The sequence below is a fragment of the Dermacentor andersoni genome, chromosome 1 (genome assembly GCF_023375885.2).
Source record: "Dermacentor andersoni chromosome 1, qqDerAnde1_hic_scaffold, whole genome shotgun sequence".
In the NCBI taxonomy this organism is placed as follows: Eukaryota; Metazoa; Arthropoda; class Arachnida; order Ixodida; family Ixodidae; genus Dermacentor; species Dermacentor andersoni.
In genome coordinates, this window is record NC_092814.1 from 324,789,760 (window position 1) to 324,802,528 (window position 12,769).

Sequence of the window (12,769 nt, forward strand, 5' to 3'; positions counted from 1 at the left end):
GAGAGGCGATCGCAAAATCTTCGCCAGTTATTCCTCGTAAGGATCTCTGCATACTCCTGAGATTCCCGTGTAATTTGATCTATACGTTTCCTAAGTTTGCGGTTGAGGCGTTGTCGTTTCCATCGTCGTGTCAACCCTCTGCGGGCGTTCCAAAGATGAAGTAAATGCGGGTCTATGTCTGGTGTTTTCTCGGTTGTGGTGCGCAGTGTGCTCGTGGTGGCCTCTAGATCTTGTGCGAGAGATTCAAGCCAGCGTTCGTACCCTTGGCGCTCAGGTGGGTCCTGGCGACGTTCCCTGAATTTCGCCCAATCCGTTATACGCACATTTCGCTCGGGCCTGCGCGCACCCCGTAATGACAAGGTGGTCGCCACAATGTAGTGGTCACTACCAAGGTGCTCCTCTAAAGGCCCGTGCGCAACGACTGGGCCAGTATTGCGCACGAAGGTAAGGTCAGGGCAGGTGTCACGAGATACGCTGTTGCCTATCCGAGTGGGGTGCTCTGGGTCGGTAAGCAGTGTGTATCTCACGTTACAGATGGCATTCCACAAGCGGGTCCCTTTAGCCTGCGATTTAACGTAACCCCATGCAGTATGCGGAGCGTTAAAGTCGCCGGCCACCACACAAACCCGTCCAAACCTACCAAATTCTGTTAGTAGGTGCTGAAAACAGTGCGTTCGCGAACGGGGGGAACTGTATGCATTGAGTATAAACAGACTCTCGCTGCGTTTACCTTGCGTAATTATTTCCAGTATTTGGTGAGGAATGTCAATGTTAGTGGTATGCATGCGACATGTAACATGTTTCGAAACTAAGGCTCCCACAAGAGGAGAGACACCCGAGAGCGTGCTGTAGCCGGATAAAGAAGGGGTGCAATTGACTTCCTGTAAGAGGATGACATCGGGAGGGTTCGTGGATGTGGCGATATACTGCTGTAGGGAACCTCGTCTTCGGCGGAGTCCCCTACAATTCCACTGCCACACCACTAGTTGCTCCGCGTTACGCGGCGCCATCATCATCGCGAGAGGAAGCAGGCGGTCGTGCATAGGGATGCGGGCGCCGGGTTCCCACATTTGAAGGTTACGGTCGAGAGCCTTGGTCGGAAAGCACGCTTTCGTTGTTACCGCTAAGCTCAGGAACTTGCATGCGTGCGAAAGTGCACTCTATACATGATTTTACTTGCTCCGTAATCCCTATTTGAAGGGCCTCCATTTGGCGTTCTATCCTGTCCAGAGCCGCCTGCATACTAGTGCTCATGTCTGCCACCAGCGCGTCCATTTGTTTTTGCAGGCGCTCACAGCGCGCCTCCATGTCACGGCGTAGGCGGGCTATTTCTATTAGAGGATCAGGATTTGATAACGAATTGGTAATAGGGGAAGGGGTAGGGAGAGATTTACGGGGCGGAGCGAGCTGTGGGGGACCCTCCGCCCGACCTACCTCCCGAGGCGCCTCCATTGCTGTTTTCTTCTCCGGGGTCCGCTGCACCCCTGAAGGGACCAGGGTCACCTTGGCTGGGGCGTTGGTCTGCAGGGCCTTCTTGTAGGGTTGTTGGGAAGATGGGGAAGGAGGGCGCCTCTCTGGGAGGCGCACCGATGCCTCGCGGGATCGGGACCGAGATTTGTAGCGGGTCCGGAACTTGCGACGGGATCTCGAACGGGTCTCCGAACGGTCTAGTCTGGTCTCCTTCGTTGGGGCGCGCGACGTTCGGGTCTCCGCCGTATCTGTGGTAGTGGTCGGGTCGCTGGAGGGATGGAGTTCACGCTGCTCTTTCTCGAGGGCTTTCCGCACCCAACCTTTGTTCAGTGTCTGCCTAGCACGCCGCGGGCAGTTTGGATCCGCTGTAGGGTGGGTCCCGTCACAGGATCTGCGCTGTGGGGTGCACGGATGTGACGGGGTGGGGTTGTCAGTCCCGCACGTCGCACAAATGACCACGTGCGGCGTAGGACAGTAATCAGCCCAATGGCCGAGCTTGTGACATATCTTGCAGACCAGTTGGCGGGGTCGATGGGGGTAGCAGCGGAGTTCTGCACCATAGAAACGCACGTAGCGAGGCACCTTAACTCCTTCAAATGTTACCAACGTAACGTTGGTTTGACCCATCATTTGTGCTTGAAGTATTTGAGTTCCAGGAGCCAAAAGCTCACCCACTAGCTTGGAAGACGGTGTACCGGGAAAAATACCAGGAACAATTCCCTTGCATGAGTTGTCTGGGGCTGCAAATAATGTCGTGATGGGATAGACCCGCTGACCAAGGTTCAGCTCCCTCACCTTGTACAATGCGTCGGCTACGTGTGACTTGGGTGTGCTGATGATTGCCAAGTTCTGCTGAGGTCGCAGTCGGAATATGATGTCCTGACGATCGTCGGTGCTCAAGCCGGCTGCACTCCATAGAGCACTGGCGAGTTCTGGGCGCGTCCACTTATCGAGACAAAGTCCTCCGTGAGGCTGCAGTATTGGGGAGTCATCTCTCCGCCAACTAATTGTAAGCTCGCCAACAAAACTGCCAACTAATTGCCCTAGCACGGCGTTCCTGAAAAACAGTGTTTGCCTTTGCCCGAAACGTGTCGCATATACCGATACTAAAATACTGGAAATAATGATTACAACGAAGTCAGCGCGCTCGAAAACTCCCAGGGCCTGTGGATTCGTATCGATTACGAGACTGGTTCCCGACTAATACTGCCTAGCGCGCACGTATACGTGCTCGTGCATGCGTGTGTTTGCGTGTGTGCGCGCGGGCGTGTTCTACGTGCGTGTTTGCGTCAATATGCGTGTGTTTATCTGTGGACGTCGTTCACATGGATAATGCAATTTGTACCACTATGGCCGTCGAACTGAAGAAGGGCATTACTATCTATGGGCATCTTTGGTTGTTTGTTTACTACGTACCTTTACTGCTTACCATGGTCGATATTAATGGCTATGCAAGCGCGCGAGCTCCCTTCAAGACGTCGCAGTAATAACATGCGCTTTTATAGATGCAAATGGAGCTCGTGTATCTGAAGTGCCTTACAGAGGCGCTCTGCATTGCTTTCTGTATACGAACCTTACGTGCAACGACGCTCAAACCATTTGAATACTGACTTGTTGACTGTGGCGCATAAGTAGCAAGTGGGCGAGTAGATGGTTCTGACTCCAGCATTATAACTCGTGCCGTCGTTCAAAGTTATATATTTCCGTTATTGTCGTAGTCGACTTGGGGACCAAGCATGGCGCATAATAAGTGAGCGAGGCTTTGGGCACCTAAGTGGAGGCACGCATCTGCAGGCACGCTGCCGACTGGGATTATGAAAATTTGTTCGGAAGTATTGCTCAGTTCCTCGGATGTCAACATGCATTGTCAAAGTGCCTCAATTACGGTGACATATTATTCCTAAGAGGATTGCTCAACATGCCGGAGTCGTGTATTCTAGTTTTCCGTACGCGTGCTTATTCCCAGACGTCATTACTATACTACATGTCGGCGCGTAATACTTACACACGGACACCCTTTGTCGAAAGTATACAGGCTATACGTTGCCTGCAACCGGCAGGCTGACTACAAGCTATTGAAGGAAGTCTCTGTGGTATGCCGAAAGTTTCGACGCCCCGTGGAACGCACATATGTGTGTGTGTGTGTGTGTGTGTGTGTGTGTGTGTGTGCGTGCGTGCGTGCGTGCGTGCGTGCGTGCGTGTGTGTGTGTGTGTGTGTGTGTGTGTGTGTGTGTGTGTGTGTGTGTGTGTGTGTGTGTGTGTGTGTGTGTGTGTGTGTGTGTGTGTGTGTGTGTGTGTGTGTGTGTGTGTGTGTGTGTGTGTGTGTGTGTGTGTGTGTGTGTGTGTGTGTGTGTGTGTGTGTGTGTGTGTGTGTGTGTGTGTGTGTGTGTGTGTGTGTGTGCAGCAGTGGCAGCGTAGTGGTCAAAGCATATCACGCACCTCCATTTGTCTATTTTACAGCTTGTTTCTCGCTTCCATCTTCAGCAGGCAAGGTACTGCAAGGCTTCAGGAGACAGTCCGGGAAATTTTGCCGCTGCTCTCGGTTGCGCTGATTCACCTCAGTGCATAGGGACGACTGCCGCTTCTGCGCATTGCAGCGTCTGGACACGTGTGGTTCACTGGTGTATCTGGACACTGCGGCCTTTGGCGCTGTCAGCAATCACCGGACTGCTTAAAATGAGCTATTGAGCGGGCGTGCGTTTCTTTGGGAGCGTAGTGGTCAAAGCATCTCACGCATCTATATTTGCCTATATTACAGGTTGGTGTTTTCTGCACGGGTGCCATTTTTGGACCAAACAATGAAATCTTCCTTACCTCAGTAAGGAAGCCTTCATTGCGGTGAGGCCACCTTATGTGACCCTGAAAACTTCCTTACTGAAGGGCCCTCGGTGAAGGCTTCCTTGGTGCTTTCTCAGCGTAAGGTAGCTCCGAAGCTACCTTCATGCGTCCTTACGCCGCTCCTGGCCCTGAACGACTGCTTCACCTCACTACTTAGCCACGTGACGTTTGCTTTCCCATGCGCGCTGTCGCCTGCCTGCGGAGAATCGCGAGCCCGGTACGACTTGTCAAAGCATGTTCGTTTCAGTCACACATGCGGCATGAAAGTGCTGCTAGCCGTTGCACGACGCCGGCGTGTACCGTTGCTGGAGCACATCAATTTTTGCATTGTGATGTACTTTTTTTTTACGTTTAGTAAACAAAACTAGAAGAAAGTGTAAACGCATCTCCATATTAGCTCTTCAATTTAACGATTGTGCGACGATACAACATGTCTTTATTGAATAATGGTGTTCACGTAAAGCTTTGAAGAGATCATCTCGAACCCAGGCATGCGGCAACCGCTCCTTACGCGAGGACGGGCGAAGGGAGCTTTCAGAGTACTCTTGCTTCCTCCATCGGTCCTTCGCTGTAAGGAGGCTTCACGTAAGTTTAGGAAGCGCTTGAAGGAAAGGAACGTTTCATTGTTCGGGCCTTAGTTTTTACTTTGCACTTTTCTTTTGCGTGTGTTTTTGTGTGTACTGATACTGTCTTGAGTCATGCAGAGGTCAATCAATGATTTAAGAGGTGAACTACGGCAGGAGCTAAAGACAATCCGTGAGGCTGTAGAGAGGGACTTCCGCGCGCAGGTGAAAGCACTGTGAACAGAACTTCGTGATGTTGTTCGCAGTGTGGATCACATGAATGGTGTCTTCGAAGGCATTCGACAGAATTACGACGCTATCAAGGCGGCAAACGCCGAGCTGAAGGATGAAAATAGTAAGCTACGCGGTGAACTTGATGGAATAAAGAAACGCCTTGCAGACGCGGAGTCTCGTTCACAACACTCCGAACAATATTCGAGGAACAAAAATATCGAAATTAAAGGTATCGCGGAAGGCCCCAACGAGGACGTAACTGCTGTTGGTTGCAAACTTGGACAGCTTTCAGGAGTGGGCGTTGCACCAGATGAGATTGAGGCTTGTGACCGCATTCATGCTAGAAATAAGCCAGGCTGCATTATTGTACAGTTCACGCGACGACAGAAGCGGGATGCCCTGCTTGAGAAGGCAAGAAAACTGCGTCTTAAGAACAGCGACTTTGTCAATGAATCAGCGTCGCCTGTCTATATACGTGAATGGACACTTATGTCCAACACTAAAACGTCTCCTCGGAATGGCTTCGTCTAAAAAGCGCGAAAATGGGTGGAAATACGTATGGTGACGTAATGGGAAGATCTTTGCGAAAAAGTCGGACGGATCAGAGACACTTGCCATAAGGCAGGAGGACGATCTGGAAAAAATCCAATCAACAGCTCTGCATGCTTAACAATCGAGTGCACTTCAAAATGGAGCAATGCGAAGACAACGGATTACGGCGCCACATTAGTAACAAAAGCAAAGTTATAACAGAAACTGCTGAAACCAGTCGGGCAGTACTAAATCAAACACGAAGGCGCAGACCGAGACGTAAATCCCGCAATATTTTTACATTTACTTTTGTTGAAACATTCTGTAATGGATATGAAATCGGCACTTGGCAACGACTGTTATTGTGGATGCATTCAAATACGAGGACAGTTTCACAAACACTGTGAAGTCAGATATAATTCAATGTTCTTTATCGTTTTGATGACGAGAATGCAGATAACCCTTTTCATTAATCGGCAGACGTGGCGTGGTCCCTCATGCGCGTTAATAGTGGCCGGGACATCTTGATCAATATGTGTTTTAATCAAGCAAATGCTAGACCAAAGGTGTTGTTCTTCTCGTCTGTGACGGCTTCATCGACAAATGAAACTGCAAAACTGATGCAACTAATTGACTTAACGGTGACTGAATTTCAGCAATGCTGTAACTGTGTCCATTTCAACTTGAGATCCGGTCGCAATAAGTACGACGACGTTTAAAGTTTCTTTAGCGAGGTTAAAATTATCTTTGATATTGTGATGTTTACGGAAACGTGGTTTACTTGCGAAGAGGACGTGTTTGAAATGCACGGATATAAGTATTAATTTGTAAACCGCTATCAGGAGCGTGGTGGAGGCGTGTCCATTTTGGCCTCAAATGAAGTGCATTGCGAATTACTAACTGACTATTGTTGTTCTACTCCTCACTATGAAACACTTGTTCTCAAATCACGGAAATTTTTTTTCTGTGTCTGCTATCGCCCACCTCGCGGTGACGTTTCCTCCTTTTTTAGCTTTTTAGATTCACTACTGGAATTTGTTAACTATTATAAATATCAAATAATTTTAGGCGACGATATTAATATTAATTTACTTGCAGATAACCATAATAAAGCTGCCTTTGAGTCTCTCTTAGATATACACAATTGCCAAAATGTAGTAACTTCACCAACGAGGCTGACAACAACAACAGAAACTCTTCTTGATCTGTTCATTACAAATGTTGATTTGCGCCGCGTGCACTCTGGTGTTATAAACTACTGCCTCAGCGACCCATCTTCCAATATTTATTTCTGTAAATGAATCTTCTAAAATTAGTGACCACTCTACACCAGTGGCACATATTTCTTACAGATCAATTCACTCTCTCAATTAACTCTCTCACACTCTACGATAGTGGCACACATTTCTTACAGATCAATTAACTCTCTCACATTAACCAGTTTTCGTGAATCTATCGCACAGGCAATCTGGGATGATGTTTTGAGTGAACGTAATCCCGAAATCGCCTACGATAGGTTCTTAGAAAAGTTTACACCTATCTACAATTCATGCTTTCCACAAAAAAACATTTACCCGACCAAAGAAAGCTCGTAAGCCATGGATAACTACTGACATTTTGCATCTAATAAGAAAACGAGAGCAGCTATACAAAACATCCATTCAAACTAGATGTCCTTATATGCTTGGTGCTTTTAAAAAAACATAGAAGTCATGTCACTAAAGAACTTCGTGCTGCTAAAAACAGGTACCATTATAACCGCTTAATTTCTTCGAGCCAACGCTCTGGGGAGATGTGGCGCAAACTAAATACGATATTTGGCAAAAGTACTGAACCTATTACAAAGATACTGAAGGACAACGTGGAAATTTCTGGAGCAGAACCAGCAAGCGCATTTAATGGTTGCTTTCTTTCTAATCTCCCATCATCATCATCTGGAGGTGACAGCCTGTCTTACATGCAGCCGCGCTGCGAGTATACCATGTTTCTGCGGCCAGTATCTGAATCGGAAGTTATTACAACGTACACGAGTTTAAGAAACAGAACAGCCACAGATATGATCGATTTGCAAATAAAACCGGTTAAATTTCTTTATTAACCTGATTGCACATTGTTTAACGCTTGTAATTAACAATTGTCTTTCGTGGGCGGTACTTCCTCGTAAAATGCAATGCGTAAAAATTACAGCAATCTAAAAAAAAGTGATAGGAATGACCTTACGGACTGCCATCCAATCTCCATTCTACCAGTCTTTTGAAAAGGTCGTGAAAAAATGGTTTTAACGCGTTTAATTTCATTTACTGATCGCCAGAACATGCTAACTGACTCGCAGTACCGCTTCAGGAAAGATAAATCTACAGAGCTGGCATTGCTCATGCAAAAAGAAATAATACTTGGAACGTTTGAACATCAGAGCTTGGTCCTTGCTATCTTTCTAGATCTCACAAAAGCATTCGATTATACTTTTCACAACATACTTGGGAAAAAATTGGAGGACTATGGCATTCGAGGGAAAGCTGTGCCACTTACTTCCTCGTACCTACATAATCGGTCGCAGTTTGTCATGATTAATGGTCACTCTTCTTTAGTCAAACCAGTTAACTTAGGTGTTCCACAGGGAAGCATTTTGGGTCCTTTTGTCTTTGTTCTTTACATTAACGATATTGTTAACATTGATCATACCGCCAAGTGTATATTATACGCTGACGATACTAGCCTATGTTTTACTGGCTCGGATGTCGCATGCCTATTTTTTCGCACGAATGAAACACTTCATCGCATTCACTTGTGGGCTACAAACAATGAATTAAAGCTGAACATCACCAAAACCAAAGCAGTTTTGTTTCACCCACGAAACAAATTCTGCGAAATCCCCCGACTACTGCTAAACGATTTCTAAATAGAGGTTATAGAAAGTTTTAAAACGCTTGGCGTGATTTTCTCCAATAATTTTTCCTGGGATGCTCACATCAATTAGCTAACGAATAAACTGTCCAAAGTAATTGGTCTCATGCGTCGACATTGCTTTACGTTCCCTCTTTTTGTTAACAATATTTTGTACAATGCACTGTTTTCTTCTACGCTAAAGTATGGTGCACTAGTTTGGGGAACAACAACTAAAGAAAATATGAAGAAACTTCTTTCACTTCAGAAGCATGCAATATGCCTTGTTTTAAAGCTTCTTACCTAAGTCACACAAAGGACATGTTCAATAAGCTTAAGCTTGTTAACGTACAATGTATGTTCAATTTCAGACTACTTCGATAACATAAACTCGAAACAAACAAGAAAAATTACCTTCTGAAATTACTGGCGACGTCGCCAAAAAATTCCCCTGCATACAACACACGCTATCCCGAAACATGGAAAGTTGATAGATGCTGCACGACCTATAGTAAGCAAATGTTAAATTACACATTACGACCTTGTTAACTGAGTTGACCAAAAATGACACGGATATAGAATTGGTCTCTTTGAATCAGCTACGCAACATATATGTGTAACTCTCCATTGTTCTATTTTTTGTTTGAAACACTACTTGTATTTCCTGTACTTTTTTTTTCTCATTTCTGATCCAGTGAAATACCACGCTGTTTTTTTATATTCATGGATTTTCTTATGCACATATTTTCCTGTTGTTTGCATTGTCTTTGCATTTTCTGAAGTTTTTGCATTTCCCGCAAATTGATTTTCTCCTACGTTTTGTGTGGAATTGATGCAACTGTATGCTATTCTATGGTGCACGGACTCGGTCAAGCCTTTTCAGGCTTTTTGTGCGTGCTCCAAACATCTGGCAGATGTTGAATAAAGCTGAATTGAATTGAATATGGTGAAGGTCCGGAGAAACCCGTGCGCTCTTTACAAAGATTGCACAAATTCGTGTAGTATAGCGGACTCTCACGTATTGAGAGATGTGATTTAATGGATTCTGTCGCTTTGTCCCTTCCGTATTCGCAATTACACGGAACGTGTCTTTGTTTGAAGATGCAGCACAGGCTTAATTGGTGTACAGAGTGGAAAGAGGTGGGACCTGCTATCGGCTGGCTTGTCTGTCAACCTTCCTTCCGTAGATGAGCTGAGCTCGCCCACACGTTTTGCACAACCGCTACCGTAGACGAAGCTATAGCTCCTCCACGATAATAAGAGAGCCAATTCGCGCAACCAATAACAATCTGCGCACCGCCAAGCGTCAAGTTCTGTTCTTCAGTCGCAAATCGCGCTGAAAAACAGAAAGAACTGAAATCTCGACAGAAGCATTTTTAAAGCGGAGAACAAGAAAAAATTGCAGTGTCATCGTCATCGGGTACCGCATGTAGCGATCGCAAAGAAAGCACCGAAAGCGGGAATCAGTGAAGCTCCTATTTACTTTGAAGAAGAAGTTAACTCCTTCTTCATATCGGCATTTTTTGAGATACCTCATTGCCGTCGCAGTGCAACGACGTTGAAGAGGTCAACTCGTCCGAATTTCTATCTGTCGTAGCTTGTAATAAGATCAGCAGCTCCACGTTGTGATGGTATATCTGTTAGCATGCGCAAATTCTTGGCACAACTTTACGGGTGAGTAGCTACATATTTTGAACATTTATCTTCAGAAAACATGGCTACCTGACGAGTGCATGGGAGATAGCTAAAAGTATCTTGCTTTTAAAGAACGCTGAAAAAGGGGCTTGATTTGGACCACATTCGGCCAATCAATACAACCTCTAATATGGTAAAATTAATTGAAAAAGTTGTTTATAATCGCCTGTCAGATCACATTTATAAAATTAAGGCGTTGAGAACCGCTCAGATTGGATTTCGCAGTGGTTGTTCTATCTGGTCCACGCATCTCGATTTAGAAAGCAAGATACAGTTGGCTAAAAGAAACTTCGAAGTTTCGGCCCTCATAGCACTAGATGTTGCAAAAGCTTGCGACAGCGTAGAGTATAGCATTCCACTGAATTAACTTGCTGCCTTAAACCCTCCGTCGTATGTCATTAGTTAGATCAGGGATTTCTTGCCCGGAAGAACAGTTTTTCTGCAAAGACGAAAATCATCATTCTGAGTGGTATCCCACACCTGTGGCCTGGGAGAACCACATAACATTGACATAAACCACTTAACATTACCAAAAGTGCCCTTTCTTGTATTCCCTTCGCATCAATCGGTTTCCTTATCCATTGTATATCAGAATCAGCTGATCCCGCTGGTAGACGCTATAAGATACCTGGGAGTCATTTACCATCCTGGCCTAGATTGGCGTCCTCATATAAAAAACGTTGTGAGAAAAGGCGAAATCACTTTTGGCCGGTTGACAGAAGATGCAACAGGAAGTTTGGTATGTGTAGGACACTCTACATTTATCGCGCTTATGTAAGACCAGTTTTTGAATTTGGCTGTGTGCTAATATCTGGGTCTCTAAATTATCTGCTGCAACCTTTATTTGTGATAGAGAGACATCAGTGTCTTGGCGTCCCTAGTATGTTGTGAACTCTGGGCTGTATCTAAAAGCAAACATACCATATTTAGCGTGGAGATTTCAGCTGCTAACAGAAAAGACTTTTCTTAGAGCATACGAAGATGTTCCCGACACAAGCTACCCAGTATTGGTCGCACAGCCGGCACTATATGTTTTTATTCTATGTGGCCAAGATGCAAGCTCCCTAGGTCGTGTTTACGCAGAGTCCTAGCAAAAAAAAAAAAAAAAAGAGGCGCGTTAACCTAGAATCAGTTCAATGTATCACTTCAATAGAAACATGTAATACTTGTAAATTTCATTACGCCTTTCCTAAGAATGCTAAATTCATAGCTAAACACGCACTAGTCGGACTCTTGAATGAGTGTCTGGAAGATTTTCCCTCATACAATGTAGTGTCCGCGGACGCCTCACAATAAGATTAGAAATCAGCGATAGGTATTTGCTCCTTAACACTGTCAAGTAGCTTTGCTATTCGTCTTGCCGATTACACTCCAATTTATGTGGCCGAATTCATGGCCATATACTTGCCCGTATGCAAAATTCTAAACAAATGTATCACACATAATATTGCTCACAGACTTTTATCAGTTCTTATGTCGTTAGAAAGCATAAGTAATTCACTATTGCACCGATTGCTACGCTTTTTTTTTCCACATCATGTTAAAGAAATTCGGTTTTTGTGTATACCTTGGCATTGTGAAGTAGCGCTTAATGAGATTGCAGACAGCTTGGCAAAGGCAGTGCTTGGTGGGCTAGTAAGTTTCTTTATACCGAACCTTACTATGCTGACGGCAATAAGATTCCGAAGGCGAAAAATCCTAGGCAGAAAAAATGAGCCTCTCCTTGCTGCACCGGATTACGAACATTCGGCGTTCCCCCGGAATGTCCGGTCTTGTCCCTCTCGCCAATGCGAAGTCTCCATTACCCTATTAAGATGTCGAATACCGCAACTAAATCTGTACCTGAGTAGGTGTGGGTTCGCACCATCGCACGTTTGTGCGTCATGTGGTGATATAGAAGCCCTGGAGTATTTTCTCCTCTTTTGTGGAAAATATAATTCCTACAAAAAGACCTACTTAGAGCAGCCCCTATTGCGTATGGGCTTTCCTCTCTCGGTGATTAACATTTTATCTTTTGGGGCAAGTACCCTTGGTCTAGCCCGACAGGAAGTGCGTCAGATCGTGCATGAGTACGTCATTGCTACTGGGATACTCTCATGTTGGACACCTTTTCCTTATTATTAACATTGAATCGCGTTATTTTCGTAATATAGCATCTGGCATGACCACTACTCAAGAAAAGAAAGCAACAGAAAAATAATTTATAATCACTATTGATTAAATATAAATAGGACAGATCAATAAGTTAACAGGAAGCAAGAAATTCCTATTATGTTTCCATTGAGAACCATGGCCAATCCCTCCCTCATGGGTACGTGCCATAATTTTGAAGGAAGAAGTAGAAAAAGAGGTATCTCTGCGGCGTCAGTAAACGTCCAGCTTTTATGTGGGAATCATAGCACGACATGCCCATTCTGGAGGATTGACCAAGATAGGACACACACCCAGTACGACAGTGGCATCGATATTACAGAGGTTCTTGGCTTTGGCTCCGAATCGTTCGATGAAGGACGCATCACTATTGGCAGACAAGGTACGCAAGTCAGCGTAAACCA